The sequence below is a fragment of the Balaenoptera physalus genome (assembly GCF_965194825.1).
Source record: "Balaenoptera physalus genome assembly, chromosome: 6".
Taxonomy (NCBI): Eukaryota; Metazoa; Chordata; class Mammalia; order Artiodactyla; family Balaenopteridae; genus Balaenoptera; species Balaenoptera physalus.
The window spans coordinates 57,817,760-57,844,789 of NC_138885.1; the positions used below are offsets into that span (position 1 = coordinate 57,817,760).

At 36.3% G+C, this 27,030-nt stretch overlaps 1 protein-coding gene and 1 long non-coding RNA gene across 7 annotated transcripts in view; one reads left to right on the plus strand and one right to left on the minus strand.

Moving 5' to 3' along the window:
• The window catches only part of LOC309662431, a 137,912-nt gene that overhangs the window by 62,709 nt on the left and 48,173 nt on the right, over positions 1 to 27,030 (plus strand). The window lies entirely within an intron of this gene.
• The window catches only part of FIGN (fidgetin, microtubule severing factor), a 128,315-nt gene that overhangs the window by 26,491 nt on the left and 74,794 nt on the right, over positions 1 to 27,030 (minus strand). Inside the window, exon 3 of one of the 6 annotated variants that reach the window (XM_082464993.1) lies at positions 1,290 to 1,422. The exons of 4 other annotated variants lie outside the window; for them this stretch is intronic. The gene's annotated coding sequence lies outside the window, so the exon portion shown is untranslated. Of the gene's footprint in view, positions 1 to 1,289; positions 13,551 to 27,030 lie in introns of those variants that run through there. One more of the 6 variants, XM_082464995.1, reaches the window with a different exon arrangement.

The window sequence follows — 27,030 nt, forward strand, 5'->3', positions numbered from 1 at the left end:
TGAACCAAGTCATATATCTCAAAAAGTTTCCATACTTATAAAACTTAAAAGTCTTATTTATGACCTCCAAATATACTATGAACATCATTTCCTTCATTGAGTACTCATTTTCAAGGAGGTCTGGGTTTACATATGTGAAGTTTTTCAAAAAAGGAAAACTAATTACAATATTATTATATATTGACACATTTTCTCAATTGCATTCAAAAAGAAAAACACTTTACTAGAATCATTTGAGATGAAATGTTTAAAAAATCCTTGAAAAGCAAATAATTAGAATATATGATAATTGAGTTACTTAGGAAAGCATCCCAATTATAAATTTAGAATTGTTTTTGTGTTTTCTATATAAAAGTTCCCCCCCGCCTGCCACGGCCTTAAACACAATAGAAAAATTCATAGAATTAATGAATCATAGGTCTAAAAGTACATTCCTGCTCACTGAACTGACATACCTGGAACTGGTCTCCTTTTAAGTAAATCTTTTTGAAAGTATCCAAATGCCTACAAAGAGTACTACAATTTCATTCATATATGACTTTCAGTCTTATGGCCATTACATGATCACTTAGCTAACTTGTGAAGTTTTTCAGGTTAGGATGTTTTATTGTGCCCTCCTTTTTTTACATGCTTCTACATCCAGCCATTGTTTTCTTATTTTACTTTAGGAATTACTTTATCCAGTTCAGTGTCAAATGATATTATACTTTAAAAATAATCTCTTCAGAAAATATAACATAAAATAGTGGATTGCATCCCTGGCCATAGCTCTCAGAAGCATTAAAATGTTACTGGAGTGCCCGAATGACAGCAGTGACAGCTTAATCACTTAAAGGCTTTTTACATTAACAATTTTTTCTTTCAATTTGAGCAGTATATTCAGGCATGATTTAATAGGAGGTTAGCTGTTAAATGCAGCTAAATAACATACTTTTTAAAAATATCAAATCAAGTTTAGTGCCTAATGAATATTCCTTTACACTTTCTGATATATTAGTGCACATTCATAAAGCTTGGCTTCTTTTATTTTTCCACCAATATATGTATTTTTTAAAAAAATCAGTCGGATAATTAGCATGCATAGTCCAACAGTTTTCTATATTTTTATGATTTTAAGTAGAAGATCCATGGATAAAACATAATTGAAAGGTGAGCCTATTAATCTGGAGAATAACCTCCACAAACCAAATAGGGATGAATCATGTTGAAGTCTGCACCTCATTTATAGCTTTGTATTCCTAAGGAAAAAAAAAAAAAAAAAACCAAAGCAGAGAGAAACTAAAGGTGACCTTATTTAGACATATTAGTCAAGGCAGGCTTTGCTGTTTTTAAGCAAACATGATTGTGACTCCACTTTGTCCATCCAGTTTTCCAGTGTGTAAATTGGATGATGACTTGGACAATTCTCTCGTCATTAGTGAACTGTGGAAAGGAAATACAGAGGTGGCTTTTTATTTTTTAAACTCTGTAGTGTCTTGTAACCAAATTCTGAAGCATGAAGAAAAAAAAAAATATATATATATATAAAAATTTTTTTTTTCCTAGACAAGCTGTCGTAATTGAAATGAAGTCTAATCAGACTCATTACTGTTTTCAGCAATTTGCACCACCGAAGATGCTTATTAGGTAACTGTGTTTAATAAACCACTCTTTAGAAAAATACCAGTAATGAGCTCTTAACAGCCAATCTTTAGCGTGAATGTAATGTGAAAAGTGTTCCTAGCGCTGAATAGATTTTCACATTTAGTAGTGTCATAATTAAGCTCCATGAATTGTTTCTGTGATGTTAGATTTATTACAATAATCTTACTTTTTTCCTATGTTAAATCTACTTGGAAATGCAGTCATCTTCTATTAGAGTTGGATTATATTCATTGTACAGCAAATTTTCAGCTAGTGCCAAGCTGATCAAAAGGTTTTTCAACTGAGGATTTGTTAACAAATGATAAGCAAGGATTTTATGACTGATAATTGATGCTATCTATCAAGTCTTTCCTCATCAGCATCCCCCACACCTCAGAAAAGTCTTCCTGTCATTTGATTATATGTGAAAAGTTACCCAAGATACAAATGTATTATGATCATTAAGAGGAAAAAATTGCATTTCTATCACTAAGTTAAAACATGGGAAAAACTGGACATTCTGAAAGGAATATTTGAAGAAATGTTGGCCTTTCTTAATAGCATCTGTAAATAACTCTATATTGCTTCATTAGATATTGTTCTTAAAAATGTGAATACCATTTTCCTCCTTGAGTCTTCCTTTTTGTAGCAATCTTTACTAAGATCTTAACATTAAAGAACAGTATTGTGAATATATGTTATTTATATGCACTAAAAGTGGTCATGAGAGTTAGCTAGTCTTCTTATTGATAAGGGCAAAAAAAAGTTACATACCTCTAAGCAGAGGAGTTACTTCCATGCAAGATGGTGCATGTGCTAAAATAAGTATATATCTATAGAATCTATATTGATTAGTCTATCAATAGAGTATATCCAGAGGTATTTCCATGTATATAAAATTATATAGAAGGGATTGAAAATATTTCTTGAGAACATCTAAATAAGACTTATAAGGAAGCTCTTGAGCTTGTTACCATGAAATGTCTCACATGGTAAGATAAATATCTTTTGTTTGCTAAACAAACATTCTGAGACTATTCCATAAAGATAATCAATAAATGAAAAAGTACCCCAAAAAACCCCAAACAAAACAAAACAGGAGACCAAGAGTTTATACCCATTCATGATAAAATGTTAAGAAGGATTCTGTTAGTGAATGATTCCTCTCCCAATACACTCTCATTTCTTCAAAGCTGAAGCTTCACGACTCCTAATTGGAGCCAATAAGCCTCCATAACTGTTTTCAGCTTTCCTGAATCAATAGGTATGAGAACTGAGACTGTCAAATTAACGGCTTGTTTCATCTGATTTTGTGGAATGCATTTCTTTGCATTACAAAGTAGAGAAGAAACCAACTCATTCCCTTGTGAATTCTTACAGCTTTCAGATCAAAATATCTTCTAGTTTCTTTAAGTCTTGACTGAATTCATATTCAGAACAACAAAAGACAAAGCCAGTGCATAAAACTACTAGAAACCTATATTTACATGCTTAAATGACTCACAGATAAAAAACAAAAATTATGAGAGGGTCCCTTTTAGTGCCTTTGGAATGCCTTATCATAATCTTGAATAACTTAATTTATGAATCATAGAATTTATGAATGTTTTATAAAAGAGGGGATGCTTTGTACACTTGAATTTATTACAAAAGCTAGGAGGCTTTAAGATGTCAAATAATAGTGATGATGGCAATAATATTAATGATGTAATATGAGTAATTCTTTTGGTAAGCTTTCAAAATAACTTTACATGATGATGAAGATACAGTTTTAATTATGAATTTCAATTAGGAATTGAGTACTTAGTTAATAGATATTTTACCTAGATCTAACCCTTGTGTTACAGAAGGTTGGCAGAATTAGCCTTGTTCTTAATTTCTAATTTGAGAAAAACAAGCTAGGGAGTGTGGACATATGCATAGATGAGATTTTAGTGCAGAGAATAAACAACACATAAATATATATTATCACATAAATACAAGATATGGGTTATAAGGCATAATAAAATGCTAGTGGTAATGGGGAGACTTGTATTATCAAGACTTTTTGGAGAAGGTGGGTTTCAAACGTCAGCTATTGGCCATACCATTTAGACATTGGTCTGAACATGAAGAGAAGTCATATACTTAAGCTTGCAAATAATTTTTAAAGAGAATTAGGGCTCATTAATCCTTAAAATTTTCAAGGAGCCACAATACCTAGTAACAGCATTATCATTCTTAGAGCCTTACTCAGTTTTATCATTTGCCATATTCCTGAGCTAATAAAACTTAAATATTCTTCCAGGTAACAAACAGCCAAGCAAGCAAACAAAAATGAAACCTTAAAAAAATTCAGTTTCTTTTACTTATGTCTTTCTTAAATTCTTTCAGACTTACTCCAAGATCCCTTCTCTCCCTCCAACCTCTTTTTGACCCTGGCATGTGGGGCAGTGAGTTATTTTCTCTCTTTTCCTTTCCTTTCCTTTCTCTCTGTTTTCAAGTAGTTTGTCAATTATGAGAAAACAGGTTACAGAGAAAATGTATTTTAAATCTCAAAACTGGAATCCTAAAAACAATCTTCCTTGAATCTCTGAATCTTGATAACTTTTGTTGTCACTAGAAAAAACAAGTGGGACTAGTTGCCTAAACTGTTTAAAATATGATAATGGCACTCATGCTCTAATAACATCTGAGAGCCTACTACAACTTGAGAGCTTCTGACCTAAGTGCTAGGAAATAGAGGTCCCTGCCCCAATGGAACTTACAAGTCTATCTTTAGTGGTGATTTACCAAAGAAAAGATTTAGTTCTGAATCTGGTAGGGAAAGGTGGCTATATAGAGGAGTTAAGAGTTGAGGTATATCTTGAAAGCTGAATAGAATTTTACCAGTTACAATAGAGAGAGGTGAGTTTTCCTGCCTGTGACAAGACTCAGTCAAAGTTACAGATGAAGCTAAGTGTACCTGGCACATTTGGGAAACAGGGTTGCTTGGTATGGTTAGAAGACAGGAAGGAGGTATATGTCTATGTATAGGGTGGGATGGAGGTAAAGATGAAGCTTAAATTCAGTTTGCAAAGGGACTTGAATGTTCGGACTTTATCTTACTGCCAACATAAAGTGCTGCCCTCATCTGTTCTTTAGAAATATATCAATAATAACAATATATAGGCCAGAATAGGGACTTCCCTGGTGGTCCAGTGGTTAAGAATCTGTCTTGCAATGCAGGGGACACCGGTTCGATCACTGGTACTAAGATCCCACATGCCGTGGGGCAACTAAGCCCGTGTGCTGCAACTACTGAGCCTGCAAGGCACAACTAGAGAGTCCACATGCCACAACTATAGAGCCCACGAGCTCTGGAGCCCACGCACTGCAACTAAGACCCAACAGAGCCAAAAATAAATAAATAAATAAATAAATAAATAAAAATTTCTAAACAATATATAGGCCAGAATGGGGGTGGGGGGTGGGGCAGGGAAGGCTAGAAGCCGGGCCTGAACTTGAACAAAAAGAAGAAAAAGATCTGAGAAAGATTTCAGATGTACAGTCAAAAGGATGAGCTGACCAGTTGGAGGAATGAAGAACAGGAAAGGGGATATCATCATAAAAATAGAAATACTTGTGAGATATCTGTCAACTAGTTAATAAAGAGATTGTAGTGGATATTACATTTAATCCTTCAAAAGCCTAGTGAGGGATTAATTCCCTTTTTTATATGATGAAACAGGTTGCTTGAATCTAAGGAATTTTCCCAAGGCCACCCCAGAGCCAGAATTGCAACCTGGATCATGTGACACAAAATTTTTGCACTTGGTCTCTCCTTGGAGAACTTCTCCAAGGTTTTTAGCTTGTATAACCAATAAGTTGGCCACTAGGAGTTCCCATCTTTCGATGGGAGAGAAGTCAAAGGTCTACAAGGATATTTAGGAATCATGAGCAAATGGGAATCATTGAAGTTATGGTAATGGAAGACATAGCAGAGAGAAAGTTGTATAGAATGAGATGAGAATGGAACTCATGAGTTAAATCAGCATTTAAGGAGTAGGCAATGGGGATTGGGAGGGCATTTATAGAGGAGAAAGAGAAATAGAGAGAGGGAGAGAATATGCTGTTGTAAAAGACAAGTGAGAAAGAGTTTTCAAGGACAGAGTGCTTATTTGTAGCACAGGCATTAGAGAAGTCAAGTAGGATAGAAGAGAACATAGGCAATTTGGAGGCTAGAGATGATCTGTGAGAGAGTGGTGGAGTCAGAAGCCATGGTGAGTGGGTTACGGAGGAAATGGGTGGTGAGAAAGTGACATGGCAAGCATGAAAGAATTATCCTCACTGATAAACATCTTAATAAACATGAACAGCAGTTTATGGGGCAAAGAAGAATTAAGGCAAGAGATTTTAAAGGATATGGGGAAAACCCTAGACCAAGGGTTCAGCAAACTATGGCCAGTAGGCCAAATAATATTATTACTTCATCTAGGAAGACTTCCCAGACATCACTGCCTTCCCTTCCTCTCTACCATTTTCCATATCACCCCGTACTTACACTGCATTTTCATATGCATTTTATTTTTCTATTTCATCTGTATTACCTACTAGACTAACCTCTGAGGCCAGGAATCCATGCCATTAGAGTAGGGCAGAAATCTTGTCTGTCTGTTTCATAGCTATACGTCCAGTGCTCACAAAGAAGAGTATCCTCACAAAGAAGGTACTGTATCTATCTATACCTATAGATATACATCTATATCTACATATGTGTCTATATCTTTATCTGTACCTATATAGAAAGAGTTCATGCAGGCTGTAACTCATACCATATGTCTAAATACTTAAGGTATTTGAAAAGTTTTAAAGCTATAAATAAATTATTTTGAAAGTTATAAATTGAACAAAAAATGTTAAATAAAATGTTTTTTTCTTTCTACCTTAACAATTATATCTTCAAAAACACCTGGAAGGCTAAGTTCAAATTTAGAATTTTCTGTCTCCTGGGTCATCAGAGCTCTTCCAGAATGAGAAGCTGACCTGTGGTTCCCTATCATCAAGAGGCTTAATATGCATACTGTAGATGAATGTTCCATCCATTCCCTGCTATTCCCACCTCCACCCAGCTGCCTCCTGGCCTCATCTTGTGAGAGGACAGACTTAGAGAAGAGCACTGCATGGGTCCAGGAAGTAGAGTAAGGGAATTTCAGGTGCCTGGGATATGGTCTCAAAGGAGGGCACGGGTTCCAAGTGGGCATGGGTTCCAAGTGGGCACGTCCTCATGGCCCCTTGGATTCCTCACGATAGGGTAAAGTACTGGAGGAAGGCAAGACTGGACTTGCTAAAACATGGCACCCTTCTTGCCTGGGTCAAAAGATGGTTGCAGTGACTTGTATAAATAACTCAGTGGTCTGAAAAGTTAAAAGAAACATTGTTTATGTTTTACTTTGCTCTTTGCAATAGAAGATACTATGTAAGGAGCCAAAAGACATACATTTTAATACTAGTTCCCTAGTCATTATCACTATTATCTTGTTCTGAAGACCAATCTCTGAATTTAAGATGCCTCACTGGTCAACCACGCACAATTGCTGTAAATGCCAATTGACATAATGCATGAAATTACTATTACATAGCTAATAACTGGCAGAAATTGGAGCCAGAATTTAAGTTTAATATTCTTATTGTAATAGTTTTGTTATCCACTTCTTTTTACTAAAATCTTCTGTATTTACCACACACTGGCTTTGATACTGCCTACTAGCCAACAGTGAGCAAGATATTTTCCCATACAAAAAATAGCCCTTCTACCTTCACCATTCAGAACACTTGAACAAGTTCATCTTAGTCTCCAAACTAGGGCTTGTCTGTATCCATTTTCATGGGTACTCAACCCTGAGAGGAAGGAAGTATAATCAAAAAGTATGATTCTAGCCTTCCCTGTACTTTCTGGACCTCTTACTAACTTCTACCCATTAAAAAAAAACAAAAACAAAAAAACACAAACATTTTAGGTGAGAATCCACCAATTCCTATATACATTATTGAATGTAGAAAACAGTACAAGGTCTCGTGGAAGAAACTTAATAATGTAGAATTTGCTACAGCATGTAATACTTGCATTTGAAAGAACATGTGTTCAAAGAACAAAATAGAAATCCAGTCTTTATTTTACATATATAACCAAAATCTTTTTTCATAGCTGTTCACAATATTTTATTTACTCTTCTTACCAAGAACTACCTTTGAAAGATCATCATTTACAGTAATAAGGACCTTTAATTTTCAGTGATCAACTCTGTTCCAATGTCAATATTGTCATAGTCTGACCATAGTGGATTTGAATTTGGGCATATATTCAAATTGTCCCAGATCTGAATCCCTACATTTCCTGTTTCTAGTCATGGGTCGTCCTTAAGCAAACTACTTAGCCTTCCTAAGTCTCAGTATTCCCAACTTTGAATTGGGGGGATAATAATAATTTCATTGAAAGTTTGAGAATTAAACGAGACAATGGGAGGAAAGCAACTAGTACATTATGTTACTGTTCAGGAACTGTCACTGCCAGAGGAGTTCTTTGATGTTCTAGGGGACACAACTAAAGAGACATTTTGAAGGGAAGTTACAGGTAAGTAGATTTCAGAAGCATAACATGAAACACCCTCTAACCCTTCCCCTACTCATTTATGATTAGGAGATTTAAATTCATTTTCTGGCCCTGCCAATAACTTATTATGTTACTTTTATTACAAATAATTTTTTCCGGACAGCTAGAGTTAAGTTCTCAGCACACGCAAAGAAAATTCACTGATCACTCTCCAGGTTTTCTAGCTCTTCTCTTATCCTACGTTCAATCAATGACAAAGTTTTCTCAATTCATCTCCTAAACACTAACATCTATTCCTTCTTCATTCCCATGCTGTTGCTTTAGCTCAGCCTCATCCCTTTTCAGCAGGGTCTCTTAGATTTCCTACGTGTTTTTCTTCCAGTTCTTCTTATTTTGTATGTATATATGTATGTATTTTGGGCTTACTTAAAAAAGAAAGAAAAACTTGTTTCCCTGATTTTAAAACACAAGCTTATTATTTTAAATTACGGAAAACACAGAAACATAAATACAAAGTGACCATCATCTATAATCATGTAGCAATGACCTCCATTAAAGTAATTTTTCATTTAAAGTTTTCATCTTCCTTTGAATACTTTAATATTTGCTTTGAAATTTTCTGTGTATTTCTAGTTCTTAATATTGTTGAGAGCATGTTGTACATACTACTAACTTTGAGGAAGCATCCTAGCCTCTCTCATACCTTATATCCTTGTACATGCTGCTCTCTCTGCCTGTAATGCCCTTCCCGGTCCCACAGCATCCTTTCCATCCTGGGCCAACTACATTGTGTCTTTTTGGCTTTCTTACCGACTATGATGTCCTTGAGGTCAGTTATCTTTTTATTCTGTTTTCAGTACTTATTGTGTGTGTGTATCAAAATCTTATGAATTTATAACACTGATGCTATAATACACATCTCCAACAAAATTATTTTTGATGTGAGTATGACTGTTATATTGCAAGAGTGTTCTGTGATTAGAGTGATGTGTGATTACTAGTTACACGTAGTCCTGCAAAAAAATATTTTGGGAACTTAAGCAGAGAGTGTTTAACTCATCTATGGTAAATTCCTAGAACTTAAAGAATCATTCAGCCAATTATGGCACTTAATCTCTTGTACCAAAATTGTTTATGTGTTAGTTTCTTTCTCCAGGCTCAGACTGTCTTATTCATCTTATGTTCCCAGTACCTCTCACTATACATTGCACAGAGTATGTACTCAATAAATAATAAGAAAATAAGCAAAAATGTCAAATTAGATAAAACTTGCCTTACTAGATTCTTATGAAACACAGAGAAGACACTATCTACCTAAATAGTACTTGTTACTCTTTTATAAAATCAGAATAACAGATATTTTCTATTAGTACCTATTATGTGTATCATTAATATCAAATGCAATTGATAACTATAATATTCATTAATGCAGCCCTCACAAAATCTAACAAATAAAACAAGACCTCATTAGAATATATTATGGGTGCAACTGAATAAGACTCTCATGCAAAAAGATCACCACAAAATACTTAATCCATATGTTTAAATATTCTGTTTAAACACTTTGTATGGGTAACCAAATATCAGAAACAAGCATTACAAATATGATTTTAAGTTTCTTATAGTTAAATTCACATCATTTGCAATCTATTTGTAAAACTCTATTAACAGAGTTTATGTCATGACTGGTCTAAACGATATTTGATACTAATGGTTAGAGGGCACAGACTGATATTTAAGATGTAAGGTTGCACCACAGTAACTTTGATGGGTTATTTTATAGAGGATAACCAGATATGACATTTCTAAGAAAGGTCTGTATCACTAAAGAAAAGGAATGGCCTAATTGCATCAGTGAGAACTGCTCCTTAGCATACCTTAAAAAAAAAAAAAAAAGATAAATAAATGGAAGGAGGGGGGAGAGGGTTCTTTTTCTCGGGGAAGGGATTGCCATTTTTGAGAAGAGTCATACTATAAGTGTTTTCCAGTAAATCTAAAGGGAGTAATAGGTACTTATAAAATCAGTAGCTTGCTCTTGTAATGACAACATAGTCTCTTCATGGTGGTTGATATGTTAGGATCAGTTCTGGGTTGCTTTAGAATACAGCTTGCTTTTTTACAAGCTTGGCTGTTATTGCACACTTCCTCTTTTGTGTAAGGTCACTTAGTTAGATTAAACCGTTTGCAACAAGACTACTTTTCAAAATACATATGCCTGCTTTCCAAGGGTGATATTATAATGAAGGTGGAACAAACAAGCTACTGCACAACGAGACCTGCATCCAGTAGACATTTTGGTAAATACAGATGTTTAGGGTAAATGTATTTCTCACATTATTCCAAATGCAATCCTAGGGATGTAGGTAAAACTTGCTTCTGAGGGAAAATAAACTATAACATTAAATAGAATTTGCCAAGTAAACTATGGAACAGATTTTTTAAAATAGGTACTATGAAAAATAAAGCAAAATAAAGAATTCTTAATTATAAATTAAAATGAAATACTAAACATCCTTTATTCATTCTAATAATAAAGAGTATTGAGGGCCTACTTTATGCCAGGCACTCTTCACTATTTTCAAATAAAACAGGGAGAAATTAAAGTGAAAGAAGAAACATAATCAACCAGTAGCAATTGACAAAACTCAAATCTGACAATTGTTGCAACATGCTTTTTGGTTCTCTGGGATTTGGAAAGAGACCGTGTATTCTCAACTTTCATCTCCTGAACAGGTTATATTCTTCCTGGGGTTTTAAAATCTTTCCTCACAAATCTAATTCTGACGGTTTTTAACTTTGCCCAATAAATTAAACCACAGTAATATCACCTATGATAACAAAGGAAATCTAACTGCAGAAAACATCTTCAGTGCTGACTTTTGGCAAATACAGATTTAATGGCAACCCATGTCTTCTTAGCACCTCTCACTTAGAAGAGATAATGCATGTGAAAATAGACAAAATTGTAGGTTCAGTCATATCAAAATGAGATTTATGCCAAAATAGATCTGGGAATGTCAGTAATTCCAGAATAAATGACAAGTTTTGAACTTCTTAAAAAAGGAGTGAATTCAGTAATTATTTAACTTTTTGTGTGTTTGTGTGTGGTCACAATAATTCTTTCTTGCAAAGCTTTAAAATTTTTATTTTTCCTTGAGCAAGCCTTGGGAATCCAATAAAATGCTATAACTACAGAGCAACACATATTTTAGTGTTTTTACCCTCCTGGCATATTTTTGGCATGATATGACTTTTGCCATTAAAAAAAATTAAATTGAAGTGGTACTGACAGAATTTCAAGTAAACAAAGCATCAACAGAAAGCACAGTGCCTCTGTGTGCTGAGAGCTCCAACAGACAGTCATCTGCAAATGGACAACTTTAATTCGATTCCTGGCACCATTGGCCGTGCTGAGAATTCTCCTATCTCTTCACACCAGGGGTTTGCTCTTTTAAGCATTGCTCCCTGAAGGGAAGGAAAAACTAGAGAGAGAGGATTTCCAATGACCCTGCACAGATGAATGGATACGTCAATGGTGAATATCGGTTCAGCTTTGAACAGGGAATCCTGCAGTGGCCTCGCTTCTCCAGCCCTTCTATGCTAGTGTGAGTGTCGCTGAAGACTTGTGTGAACAGGAATCTTTAAAAGATCAAGACAGAGGATGAGAAAGTAAAAATACAAGCAGAAAAAAAAGACAAAATGCTTTTTAAAAATTAATGAAAATTTAAATGTTTGGGAAATTCAATTCTCCAGAGACCAGTAAGAGTGTATATTAACGCTAGTGTTAGTGGGGCTTTGCATTTAAAAACTTGGGCCTCTCAAAGGTAAATTCCAAAACACTAATTGCTCATAGAGTCAATTAGTAATGTGGTGTCCGTTTGACAGGTCTTGAGGAACAATTAAATACCGAATTGAGCACTAAGCATTTAGAATGCTCTTATTCTTTGCCCTGCCAGTATTATAATGAGAACATACACAGACACAAGCAAAAGGAAAAAATATCAGTTCCATTTTGTTTGGAAGATGAGCGTTTTAAGTTACTAATCCTGCAACTAGGTAGATGCAAAAATTCTGCTTGAGTAACTGCAGAACACGCATTTATTTTCACATGCTTTATGGTTAGTTTTCATCCAGCTATCAATCAATCAATTATGCTGTGACATGCTGTAATTTCCTAATCATACTAATATTCATGCTTTTATATCACTATCAAACCTAGAGCACATACATTTCAATGAGACAGAAGTCTAATTATTTAAATATGCTAGAGCATATTACATCTCCAAGGCTGTTTCCTTTATGAGTTTTTCTCCCCTAAAAAAAATCTAATTTAATTGCAAAAAGAAAAGTATATTAAACAGCATTACATCCCTCCAGTAAGCAAAACTGATATTTTACAGATCCCTATAAGTATGGAATTTTAATGGATCCTTATTTAAAATTAACGTCTTTTTGCTTGTTACTCAAAATAGCCAAATAGAATCTGTCACAAAAAGAAATAATAATCATATTCAAGGTGAAAGATACAATACGCTTATTTTATTTTTCAGTGCTCTTGACCTGAAAAAAATTATAGGCACTAACTAGGAATTGCTTTATATCCCCAAAATATGATTTTGCATCATTTCTTATAACTGGCTTAGCTCTCAAAACTTTTTTCTACAGCTTAAAGTTTTTCATACTTAAGAAAAAGGACTTTTATTTGATCATTTCAATGTTCTCCTTGACAGGTGCCAGAGAAAATTTTAAAATTTTCAAGTAAGACTACTTCCCTGATGCATATGTTGCAATCTATAATTACAGTCTCTGTTGTGCAGATTACTTTAAAGGCAGTAAATGAGTATAAGTAGTATAGGTTACACATGGCAAACGTATACATCATATTCCCTTACATCTTTACAAGGAAAAAAAATTCAGGCTCAGTTGCCACCATTAATACTTCCTACAGTGCTCTGAAGCCAACAGTCCACTCAAATCATGGATATAGCTCCTCAGATACATTTCCTTTAACAGAATATGTTTCAATGTATATTTTCAAGAGAGCCCTGAAAATTCCATTATTTTTGTCAGTGGGGAGTGAGCACAGATACATTGAAAACTAATAGGAAACAGTAATACAATGAACAACAGCAACACCAACAAAAAATCCAAAAGGCATTATTTTTTAAGTACAAAATCAGTTAGTTTTCAACTAATAAAAGTTGTCTGTTCTAAATTTCATACCTTTACATTCACTTTTAAAATAAAAAGCTTTTGGAGAAAATTTTCATCTGTTGTAGAATTAGCACATCATTATAAAACAGTGAACTGTTTTTAATTATGAAAAAATTAATATGTTTAATCAAGCTAAAACAGATACAGAGGGCTTCCCTGGTGGCGCAGTGGTTGAGAGTCTGCCTGCCAATGCAGGGGACACGGGTTCGAGTCCTGGTCTGGGAGGATCCCACATGCCACGGAGCAACTGGGCCCGTGAGCCACAATTGCTGAGCCTGCGCGTCTGGAGCCTGTGCTCTGCAACGGGAGAGGCCGCGATAGTGAGAGGCCCGCGCACTGCGATGAAGAGTGGCCCCCACTTGCCGCGGCTGGGGAAAGCCCTCGCACGGAAACGAAGACCCAACACAGCCATAAATAAAATAAATAAATAAAATTTGAAAAAAGAAAATGCTCCCTATTAAAAAAAAAAAAAAAAAAAAAAAGAGGGAAAGCAATATTTAAAAAAAAAAAATACAGAAAATACTGAACTGGAAAATTTCACAAGATTGAACTAAGGAACACTTTAATGGCTATGTAACAAGAGTGCAAGCATTAGAAGATACAGTCTATTCCTAATCAATTTCATGAAAATCCCCATTGATTTTTTTTTTAAGATTTTTTTTTTTTTTTTGACGTGGACCATTTTTAAAATCTTTATTGGCTTTGTTACAATATTGCTTCTGTTTTATGTTTTAGTCTTTCGGCTGCGAGGCATGTGGGATCTTAGTTCCCTGACCAGGGATCGAACCCACACCCCCTGCATTGGAAGTTGAAGTCTTAACCACCAGACCACCAGGGAAGTCCCAATCTCCATTGATTATTCATCATTTTCTTTCTCCAGCACACCCTCTACCCTGCCACCCCCTGCCACCATACTCCCCATAAATATATAGTATACACACACACATACACGTATATATATATGTATATATATATATTCAATATATATACATGTATATGGTTATTTGTGTCTACACATATATTTCTACATTTAGATTTCAATTTTTATTTATACATTTCTGCTAGGAAACAATCATTTGTAATAACTGACTTTAAGTATCTTTTATACTTTTAAAGGTCTCTACTTAAAAAGCAATTTAATTCATTTCTCTGGAAATGGGAGTTTCTTATGTGAGGAACATCTCCCTTCCATACTGGGGTTCGTTAGTAAATCAAGACCTACTGACCTTGAAAAAAAAACCAAACCCAACTCTTTTTTTTTTTTTTTTAATAAATTTATTTATTTATTTATTTATTTATGGCTGTGTTGGGTTTTCGATTCTGTAAGCAGGCTTTCTCTAGTTGCGGCGAGTGGGGGCCACTCTTCATCACGGTGCGCGGGCTTCTCATTGTCCTGGCTTCTCTTGTTGCGGAGCACAGGCTCTAGACGCGCAGGCTCAGTAGTTGTGTCTCACGGGCTTAGTTGCTCCGCGGCATGTGGGATCTTCCCAGACCAGGGCTCGAACCCGTGTCCCCTGCATTGGCAGGCAGATTCTTAACCACTGGGCCACCAGGGAAGCCCCAAACCCAACTCTTTTGATCTAATGCTAGGTCTCTGAACTATATTTAATTACACAAAAAATAGGGTTAACAAATATACCTGAGCAGAATGGGAGTGTCACCTTAACGTTAAAGACAAAAAACCAAGAGAAAATTCCTCAACCTGTACTTGAGCAAATATTTAGAATAAAACTGGTATCTATCAGTCCTGATGCTTTGAACCTCAAGTCTCCTAAATAGTGATAAATACCAGGGATGCCCAGAGTCTCTTCCTTGTCCCTTAACAGACTGTTTGGCATCAAGTGCTCAGTGGGCCGGAAACCCACAGCCAGCCAGGGAGGGACAGCACAGACGGAACCATGTTTATTCTGTCAGAGGCAGCTGATTAGGATGACACCCACTCTTCACATTAAACCTGCTAAGCAGGGCTTTACCCAGAGGGCTTCCCGAAACTTGGAGCACTTGCCAATGAAGTTCAAAACTATAGTATATGTTAATAATGGTGGCAGTAGGCTGTTGTAGCTGCTATACAATGCATGTTAAGAGTTCTCTGGCAGTGGATTTCCCTCAAGTTTCATTTTGAAAAGTTAGGATTGTGCAGTTTAAAGTTATTTAAAGAGAATATCTACAGTAACTTAAACATTCTGATTTTTGTATTTGACTTATTTCAGAGTCAGGGATTCCTAAAGGAAAGTCTCAGAAATCAATGGAAAAATTAACAGCCAAAGCTCCAGTTTCGTATCACTGAATCACACAGCTTGAAAGGACTCTGGAGGCCATTACTTCAGCCCTTTCATCTTACAGTTGAGTGGGCTGAGGCCCAGAGTTCTTGTGGCTCAGGAGCAGCGGAGCCAGGATTAGAACCTAGACATCTTCACAACCTAGAGGGCTTTCCATTATACAGCCCTGGCTGACTTGCACCTTTTTAGAAAATAAAAAATCCACGTACTGGAACATAATCATAGTTTCAAGATAGTCCTCCAGAGGCAAAGGAGTTGGAAATCTGATGAGGAAAAGGAAAATACAATGGAAATGGCAGCAAAAATCACGGGTGGTGCCCTCAAAAAATAAATCAGTTTCAATGGGTACAAAATATTCTTAGAATTATAATATGACTCGTGTTGGTAACGATTAGGGATGAGCTTATTATTCATTTTTCACTTAAAATCTAGTAAATAAGTCTGAGGTCCTTGTGTTTTATAGAGTCTATGTTCTTTAGACCATTCAGGCTCCAAAGATTGCCAACAGAATTCACGTTTATGCATTATGATGCTTTTCAGTAAAAAAGAACACTTGTCTGTCAAAACTGCATTATTAATCTGTTATGGTATAATCATGTATCAACCTAACCTGATAGATTCATTTATAGTTGTCATTGTAAGTGAATGAAATATTCTTTTTCTGTCACTATAGACTATTCTGGCCCAGGTCACTTGGGAATGACTGAGCCATGACGCCCAGCATGTAAACTACCCACTGAAAGTTATTTTCTCAAAGTATATCTACCCTCCAGCCATTATGGTATAGTTTCCCACACTCTTAGCCTAGGTTGATGCTAATGACTGGCACCCTAGTGATGCAACAGATCCCAAAAGCTTCCAGAAATACTGTAAACCCTGTGGGGCAGTGACAACAATTTTAGACTTAGGAGTAAAGAAGGCTGGGTAATTAGTCTCAGCTCTAATAATTAGTTGTGTTCACTTAGCACTTGATCATTTGTCTCCTCATCTACAACTGGAGTTAGCTTAGATTACCCCTAAGGCCTTCTTTATCTCTAAAATGTTATGCTAAGAAACTAACTTTAGGAACTGAAAAAATGGGAAAGTAGGAGAGTGTATATATGCCTTATCTAAGACAACCTACAACCTACAAAACACTGTGGATACTCAGATGAAGGAACACCTAATAACACTTGATAGAGTTGGTTATATATCTACCAGAACTCTTAAGTTCTCAGAGGCAAGTACTGAATATAATTCACCTTTATATCACCAACAGCTAACACAGTTCTTGACCCATGGTGGGTCCTGCTTAATTATATATCAGATGAATAAATAAATCTGAATCTTGTAGGATGGAAAAGTGGAATGGCATTCCAGATAGATGGAATACTATATGCGAAGGCTCTGCAGGTATGAAAGGATATGGTGTGTGTTCAGGGAAAGAAGAGAAGTGTGCCTAGATCATGAGGAATGTGGTATAAGAGTGGTAGGAAATGAGTTTGGTTTCCCATTTGGGAAGGGTCCTAGCATTAGCAACCAAGAACACTCTACATCTGAGCAGAATAGGGAGAACATCCTCCATTTTGTGTACTAGGCAGTAGCGTGCAAAGGGAAATATGCAAACAATATATAGAATACACCCACAGTGTCAGGATATGCCAAATGAAGTGGAATTGCTGGAAGTAACGTAGCACATGAAATGGGGAGAAGGGAATTTGGTATTATACTTCCTGGGGAGGATCCTATACCTCTCCTCCCACATTCTCACCCCCAAGCCATGGTGATACTAGGCTTAATCATGGTGAGCAGAGGGTCCTTTGAATCCTTGACACTGAGCTGTTGCACCCCCTACCTTATTCTTACTTTCCCACATCCCTGTGGGGGCAGGTCCTTATTGTCTAAGACATTTCCCTTCCTGGGAAACGGCACATGTTCTTGCTCTAGAAACAATGGCTCCCAAGGTAAAGCTGGTTGTACTTACAAGAAAACAGGGCCTCTAACTGTAACTCTTTCCTAACTAGTCTCCTTTGATGAGTCTACTTGAAATAATAAAGCTTGAGTAAAGGTTCTAAAAGCAAATGAACATCTGAGAATAACTCAGACTCAGAAAAAATAGTTGTAATTAACTATACAAGGAAGTAAATAAGCAAGCCCAAAGAACCAATCTATTACTACAATACTAGTCACCATATATAGTACAATAAACTTTGAAATTGAATGCAAATTGTCAGCAACGCGAAATGTATTAGTATAGTCATTAACACAATCATTGGTTAATCATTAATTAATCTTCAGCCTGGTTACTGCCCTTATATCTGGTAATCCACAACTATGAAAAGGTCTTGAGATACAAAACTCATTTATATTATCTTGGCTTTGGAGGGAGAAAATGTTTTAAAATCTTTATAGGTTAATTTTTTTCTCCATTTACTATGTTCTTAAAGGTTAAAAAACTAAGAGATAATGTGAATGTAATCTTTTGGAGTGACTCCACAGTCACTTCTGGGGAAAAGCTGACCATTACTTCCAAGGGAAGCATTTATAGTTACAATGTATTTCCTTCATGCAAATATGATGTATGTATTTCATTTAGGAATTTAATGGGACATTTCTGCATTTTATACTTAACTTTAGGTATTGTTTCAAAAAGAAAATGAAAATTTTATACTACTGTGATGTGAGCAGCCTAAAAGTTAAGAATGGTTTTGTCTTTCAAGGGTCTATTTGGTAGGTCAGGAATATCTTCTCATAGAAATAGCATTTTAAGTGCAATGGTTATATTTGCAGGTGAGTCTACAAAATGATAAGTACCTCACAAAAAGCATTATACTTGCTCACACTAAAAGCACTGTTTGCATGATATATGAAGTCTGAGTTACAACTATATATGCCTAAAAGACACATGGGATGGGACCCAGTGCTCAATAGCTACTTAATAGAAACTATATGTCCAGGTCAGTCATTATCCAATTTCTGTAAATTGGGAGACAAAAGTTCCTCATACATGTGAGGTGATCCTGCAGACTTCCAACTGTAAGAATAAGTCATTAATAAATCCAGAGCATGGACTGTATTTGCATATTTAAATTGATCACCATCATGTAGCAATTTCCAGTACAAATTAAGGATGAAAATTATTTTCATCACTTCTGTTCATAAGAATATTAAAATAAATATGTAATTTGGAATATATGGCTTTTGGAAAAGAAAGGTTTCTTTTTCTGGTTATTGAATTTTTACTGTTCTGTCAAATCAGGAGCAATATTAGTTGCATGAATCTGCTCAAAAATCTTCAACTGTATTAGAGGACTAACTCAATATAGGGCTACTATATAATGAAATGCCTTTGTTCTACTGAATCTCCTTTTTGTTAACTAAAACTAAATTTACTTAAGTGTTGTAATGTGTGTTTTAGAGTCACAAGTCATTGTTGCTATGTTATTAAACTCTTATAAGAGAGACTCTAAACTATAAAATGTTTGAGAGTTTGTGCATTTCATTGAAAACATTCACTGAGATAATAGGCCAAAAATAAATTAGGGGTTGATAACCAACATTTTACTTTTCAAGTCAAAGGAGTCACATTCCTCCTGGTATGTCCAAATTTTACAATGATAAATCTGAAGACTTTACTTCATTTCTTTTTCTTTTTTTTACAAAAACATAGCTATAGCATGTTTCAATGAAATAACATTAAAGTGAAAGTAGTGAGAAAATAAATGTTATTACTGTTCTTTAAGGATTAGCATATATATGTACCTCTCGGCCACATAAACATTTCATTTTAAACATAAAGTCAGTTTAAGTACCATCCTATTGGAACAGGATAAATAGGGTCCACCACCATCTCTGTTGACTATACATTGATCTCACATTAATTTGATTGAAGGTGGCTTGCCAACACATCTCACTTTCCCCATTTAAGCACAGTCAGATAAGAAAAACACAGTGATGTTTAGCAGATAGGCCGGGTGACACAATAGAATGAAACTCATTGAAGAAGTGTAATTATAGTGATTACTTCAGAAAAGAGAGCAGATACACTGATGGAAAGAAGTAAACATTGCCACAATTATGGGAGCCCAGTTTCCTTTTGGTATAGATACACACATCCCAGACAACACCAACCTAGCAATAAGAACACAGAAAGCATTCCAACTTAACAACATAAAAGCACTAAAGGTTACAAAATGGCGTGAGCCAATTTGCCAAAGTGCTGGAACAAAGGCCCCCTCTGTTTTGGGTGAATTCAATATATCAAATAGATTAGTCAAACAGAGAAGTCTTCCTTCCACAATTAAAACGAAGTACAAACATCAGGAAAGTTTGCCCCAGAGGAATATAATCTGCAAATGCTTTTTAAAGCTGTTATTTTGACGGCTGTGAAAAATAAACAGTGTGAGGTGTCTAGTTCTCTCAGGTAACTGTCCCATGAGACCAGCTGTAGAGGCAGGGAGGGTTCATCTATGACATTAATTAGGCATATTTAATCTACTGGCATCAAAGCACCTAAGAATTGTATCATAATATGACCAAAGTAAGGAAAACCTCACCCCTCCCCAGTCCACTAAATTAGAGATAAAAACAGAAAGAAAAACAGAGCTTGAAAAGGGTCCCCTAACTCACCTAGTGTAACCCTTGCTTGCCATTCCTGAAGAAACACAGACTCCAGGACGTTTACAGCCTGGTCTCAGGTCACACAGCAAGTTAGTGAATGAGCAAGACTGGAACCTGAGGCTCCTGACTCCCAGTTCTGTGTTTTTCCACTATAACCTGATTATTTTTCAGTAACAAATCTTATAAAACAAGAACAGCCATTTAGGTAAATTTGCACTGTAAAAGTCATAGAATACTTCAAAAGCATTTGAATCATCTTTGATTGTCACCAGCTCTCTGTGAGGTACATAGAAATATTTTTATGTCAGATGTATACGTACCTATATATGTAGATATGTAAAAAGAGAGACAAAGTGGAAGAAAGACATGCAGAGAGACAGAGAGAGAGAAGGCGTGTGGGAGCCTGAGAGACAGAGGTAGGAGACAAGAAAGTGTGAAATGGAGATGAGTGAGTGCAAAAGCCAGAGAAAGTGGCAGACAGACACACAGAGACACACGCACAGGCACACGCACACAGGCACAGGCAGGCAGAAAGGAAGAGACAGTGAGGGCTTAAATAACTTGCCCAAGGTCAAAGAACCAGTACTTGTCTGGGTTGTACCTCAAATCCAGTACTGAAACCCAAATCCCCCTGCTCTTTCCACGAACCTTAAGGAAGGCTCCCCACAAAAGCAGAGGTGAATTAGAATACAACTCTTTAATTTTGTTTTTGGTTGTTGCTCTTTGATTTTGGCCTCAAGCCCCACCCCAACTCTTACCTCCAAGTAGGATGGTTAGCATGGAATGGGTGGAATCATCTTGATAGAATCAAAGCAATGGCTATTGTCTAAATGGTTGAAAGAGGCACTTCTGTTTTTAAACCATTAGCGAAGTCCTGCCTTGGGAAATAAAATATCAAGAGAAATATACCTTTTTACTGTCATTAGGGATTTACTGACCTCTACAACATGGGGTTCTTAACTTGGGATTCATGGAAGCATCTGATTGTATCTGTAAACCCTTGATATTGTATGCAAAATTTAGAGCATGGGTGCATTTTCTAGAAAGAGGGTGGATCTGATTCTCAGAGGTCCCTCACTCAGAAATATTGAGCCACTGCTTTGTAAGTCTGTGGAAAGACTAAAGGCATACACACTTTTTTTGTACATCAAAAATTACCTGAATAATCTGGACAAAATAAATAATTTAGAAAACTAACAGTAATCAATCTTCAATGCTCCCACACCTTACACATTTTTTGTTTTGAGTTTAACTGCAAAATATTTCCCATTTTTGCTCCAGCCACTTTTAGTGTGGAACTCTAGTTATAAAAATGATGTGAGAAAGTGAATTTCATTTTAAAAGAACCATGGCTTAATTTAAAACTAAGTTCATCGGTGTTTGGTGTGATTTGGTGATAAAACCAAATTGGTAGGCTTTTTTTTTTTTTTTTAAGCAAACCCTATATAAAATATACCGCATTTAATTCAAGTGTATTCTTAATGGGCTGCTCTATTCATCAACATTAAAACAAACAGTGTTTTAAAACTAGACCAAAGGCAATCATCTCATATGGTTTTTTTTCTTAAAGTTTATTGAATTTGTCACAATACTGCTTCTGTTTTATGTTTTGGTTTTTTGGCCGCGAGGCATGTGGGATCTTAGCTCCCCGACCAGGGATCGAACCCGCACCTCCTGCACTGGAAGGTGAAGTCCCAACCACTGGACCGCCAGGGAAGTCCCTCTCATATGTTGATGCATATAAAATTTCCAGTGTTCTCTGCTTCCAAATTAAAGCAGAATTATAAAAAGGACTCTCCTCTACTGCTGAAGTACATCACTGCCTGGGTCGTGGGGACAAGTCAGGGATGAAGAATTAGAAAACCAATGCTGTGGTAGCTAGTTTCCAAAATGGCCTCCAAGGAACCACACTTCCCAGCCCTTCTTTAGTCCCTGCCCACGGTGAGTTGAGTCACACCCTGCTTCCCTGTCCCCAGTAGAATGCAGCAGGAGCAGCACCAAGCTAGTTCTGTCATCAGCTTTTACACTCTTGGAGGCCTGATCTTTCATGTAAGAAGTCTGCCACCCTGTTGAAGAGGCCCCACGGAGAGGCTGCGTGGAGGGGCCATACCTAAAGGAAGAGGCCCTGAGACTGAGGCAGGGAGAGGCCCAGCTGTTTAGTGTCCCAGCTGAGCTTAGCCTCCCTGCAGCCCCACCAAGGTACCAGACATCTGAGTGACCATACTGGCCATTCTAGCACATGAGTCCTGCCATGACTGCAGCCCTAGCCAACGGCACCTGTAAGAATTGCTCATCTGCACCCAGTCAACCTACATAACCATGAGAAATAATAAAACTGTTACTGTTTTAAGCTACTAAGTTTTTTTTTTAATATAAATTTATTTATTTTTATTTATTTATTTTTGACTGTGTTGGGTCTTCGTCTCTGTGCGAGGGCTTTCTCTAGTTGCGGCGAGTGGGGGCCACTCTTCATCGCGGTGCGCGGGCCTCTCACTGTCGCAGCCTCTCTTGTTGGCGGAGCACAGGCTCCAGATGTGCAGGCTCAGTAGTTGTGGCTCACGGGCCCAGTTGCCCCGCGGCATGTGGGATCTTCCCAGACCAGGGCTCGAACCCGTGTCCCCTGCATTGGCAGGCGGATTCTTAACTGCTGCGCCACCAGGGAAGCCCGCTACTAAGTTTTTGAGTGATTCATTAAGCAGCAATAGATAAAACTGAAGCTAAGGGGGGGATGGCATGAATAGAGAGTTTACAAGATGAAATTCAGAAGATGATAAAGTGTAACTGGAGCTTATCCCTGTTGAGCATGAAAGAAAAACATTTATTAAGTACTAGCTAATTTGCCCATCAATTATCTCATTAAACCTCATCACTACACTGACAAAGAGAGTTTGAGCAACGTTATTGCCCAAGGTCATGGAGCTAAAAAGTGGAAGAGCCAGAGGTTGAACACAGATTTTCTTTCACAGCCTCAATGTACTCATTTCACTGCAGCCTATAGGCTGTGAAGGGGTAGGGAGGGAAGAATGGAGAAGACTGACACCCAGAGAGAGGCTTGACATTTAATAATTTGTGATGAAAACCTTTCTGAAGTACATCCATACTTTTAAAAATAGAATACACCCACCATTATTTAACCTGTTTTAATGACTAAGCATCATTATTACTGATATCTATATTGCAACTGCAATGTGCTGTAATATAATATGTACTTGGAGACATGTAGGATTATTTGATTCTATATTAAAATGATCCCAAAATGCCACAATAAGTTTTAGTTCCTCTTTCTGATTTTTATATATTTTCTGTTTCTCTCTTGGTGTTAGGCTGTCTCTTGTAGACACAGAAAAAGTGGACAACCAAGCTTATATGATCTTTGTGAAAAGAGAAGATGAGAGCTTGCAGGTTCCTATAAACAAAATGCATGTACCTTCTAACGTAAAGTTTGATGTTTGGGGTAGCTGGATAAGTAAATTCTAGATGAGGAAGTTTTTAGTTAGCTGCTGAATTCCTTGCAACACTGTGACTTTGTACAGGAACTAAAGGAATAGTTTCTGCTCTAAAGAGCTCTAAGCCCTGTGGACAGCCTGGTGATTTTCAAATTGGACTCAGTGGGAACCCAGGGGTCTGCACCAATCCAACAAAAGATGTTTAACAGATGCTGCAATTAAGTATTTTCTGGCAAATGCTAAAGACTTAAAGCTATTCTTTCATTGCTTTTAACCATTTTATAGTTTGGGGTTCTGAGTTTGACTTGGTTTGAAAACAAAAAGTTCTACTGTTCAAATGCTTTTGAAAATCAGTGATTTGGGAGATGCATTGTGGTTAAGGAGGGGTGACAGAGTTGAGGGGTTGCCTGGCAAGGGACCTTAAATATTTTTGCCAATTTTAATGTTCTATATGCAATAAGAAATGTAATGCTTTCAAAAATGAGAGCTAACCTTTACTAGAGAAAGTTTACATTGTTGATACTCTGCTGGTGGCCACCGTGTGACTCAAACAGCTACAATACTGGCAGCGCCTCTAAGCTCAATTCATTCTAGTTAGGAGATAAAAGACTTTTGATAGGAAGTCATTACATCACAGGCAAACATATTTATGATATACAACACTGGACCATGTTATTTTTAGTGTTAAGACATTCAGCAGTTTAGGGTTGTCCAAGAAATTTCTAAAATTCCAATCTTAAAGGACTTAATTCAAGCAAAACTTGTACCTACTTATAGTTGCTTCTTTCAAAGTGAACTTAGGTTATTCACTGATCAAAATGTGTATAGCTATCCTTTAAGGACATCCACAATTACTGTTGTCATACCTCCAGTTAGGCAGTTCAAATTGCTTAAAACTTTGGTAATGACTACTTGGCTATGTCTGAAAGAAGGTCATCTGCCCCTCCATTCACTGCTCTTATTGAGCCTTTTGTACACATATCTCAGGGTCCTTTACAAAGAACACTAATCAAGATACAAAATAACATTGTAGCAAATAATCTTGTCACAAATTCCATTACACAGTAAAAGCTAAATAAAAAATAACAGCTTTTCTGCCTATATTTAGAAATTTATATCACTTAGTGTCAGGCAATTCAGAGAAGAGAATTCCACAAAAGAGAGGAAGGTGACAGGAAAAGATCCATTAACTAACACACACACACACACACACACACACACACACATACACACACACAGTCACACACGCTTTCACCAACAAAAATGTTAAAGATGAGCCTAGGAAGTTAGTAACTAGGGATAGGATTTTTCTACATTGTTTTAACATATTTTACCAAAAAATTAGATAAACTGATAAATTGTCTATTCTGAAATTACTTCGAGCAAATATATTCATCCAAATTTAGGCAATAATATAATATCTCAATTTAAACATTGAACAGGTAAAATTCTTGCTTAGGTTAGTTAGCAGATGTTCTGCTAAAGAAGTTTATGTACTTTGGCTTGTTTAAGAAGAAAAGTATGAATTATTCCCACTCCCATCTCCTAGGCCTCACAAACACCCTTTGAACTTCATCCATAATTTCTCAAAATTTTTTATATTTGCTGAGTAATTTTCACTGGTTCCCAAACAAACTCAATCCTAATTGTCTTTCTTGTTCTGTAAGTTAAGAAAACTAGAAGTTGGAGGAAATGAATGACTTTAACAAAACACATACTTAGTGCATGTAGGAATTGACCAATTACTATAGCGCAAGGAATACTAATTGATTTTGCCTCAGACCTAAATATTTTGACCAATTCTTTTTCCTTCTTGCTAAGGCCTGCTCTTTTTATTGGTCTTTCATATGTAACTCATATATATTAATTTGAAAGGCGTTCTTGAAAAACAGTACCTAGCTCATTGTAAGCTTAATGAATATTGGAAAATTATATAAATAAATGACCTTGAAGAACTCACAAAGACCTAAATTCACTCAAGCTGCATCTCTTCCTACATGCCCTCTCAAACATACACATACCCATCTTGCTTTAAGTATATGTGTCTTGTGCTATCATACTTTCTTTTGACAACCTTGAGGTGATGACCACTAATAGAAAAAGGTAGAGTAATGAAGGAACTGACAAAGGATTAATCTCCAAAACATATAAGCAACTCATATAAGCAGCTCAATATCAAAAAAACAAAACCCAATCCAAAAATGGGCAGAAGACCTAAATAGACATTTCTCCAAAGAAGATATACAGATGGCCAACAAACACATGAAAGAATGCTCAACATCATTAATCATTAGAGAAATGCAAATCAAAACTACAATGAGATATCATCTCAAAACGGTCAGAATGGCCATCATCAAAAAATCTACAAACAATAAATACTGGAAAGGGTGTGGAGAAAAGGGAACCCTCTTGCAGTGTTGGTGGGAATGTAAATTGATACAGCCACTATGGAGAACAGTATGGAGGTTCCTTAAAAAACTAAAAATAGAACTACCATATGACCCAGCAATCCCACTACTGGGCATATACCCTGAGAAAACCATAATTCAAAAAGAGTCATGTACCAAAATGTTCATTGCAGCTCTACTTACAATAGCCAGGACATGGAAGCAACCTAAGTGTCCATCAACAGATGAATGGATAAAGAAGATGTGGCACATATATACAATGGAATATTAGCCATAAAAAGGAACGAAACTGAGGTATTTGTAGTGAGGTGGATGGACCTAGAGACTGTCATACAGAGTGAAGTAAGTCAGAAAGAGAAAAACAAATACCGTATGCTAACACATATATATGGAATCTAAAAAAAAAAAAAAATGGTCAGAAGAACCTAGGGGCAAGACGGGAATAAAGATGCAGACCTACTAGAGAATGGACTTGAGGATACGGGGAGGGGGAAGGGTAAGCTGGGACAAAGTGAGAGAGTGGCATGGACATATGTACACTACCAAACATAAAATAGATAGCTAGTGGGAAGCAGCCGCATAGCACAGGGAGATCAGCTTGGTGCTTTGTGACCACCTAGAGGGGTGGGATAGGGAGGGTGGGAGGGAGGGAGATGCAAGAGGGAAGAGATATGGGAACACATGTATATGTATAACTGATTCACTTTGTTATAAAGCAGAAACTGACACACCATTGTAAAGCAATTATACTCTAATAAATATGTAAAAAAGAAAAAAGAAGAAAAAGGTAGATTTTTGTGTTTAGTCACTCCCACTCTTTTATTCATTCAACACTTAAACTTTTGTCTAATACAGTAGTATAGCATAATAGTAATTAAGAGACAAGGTCT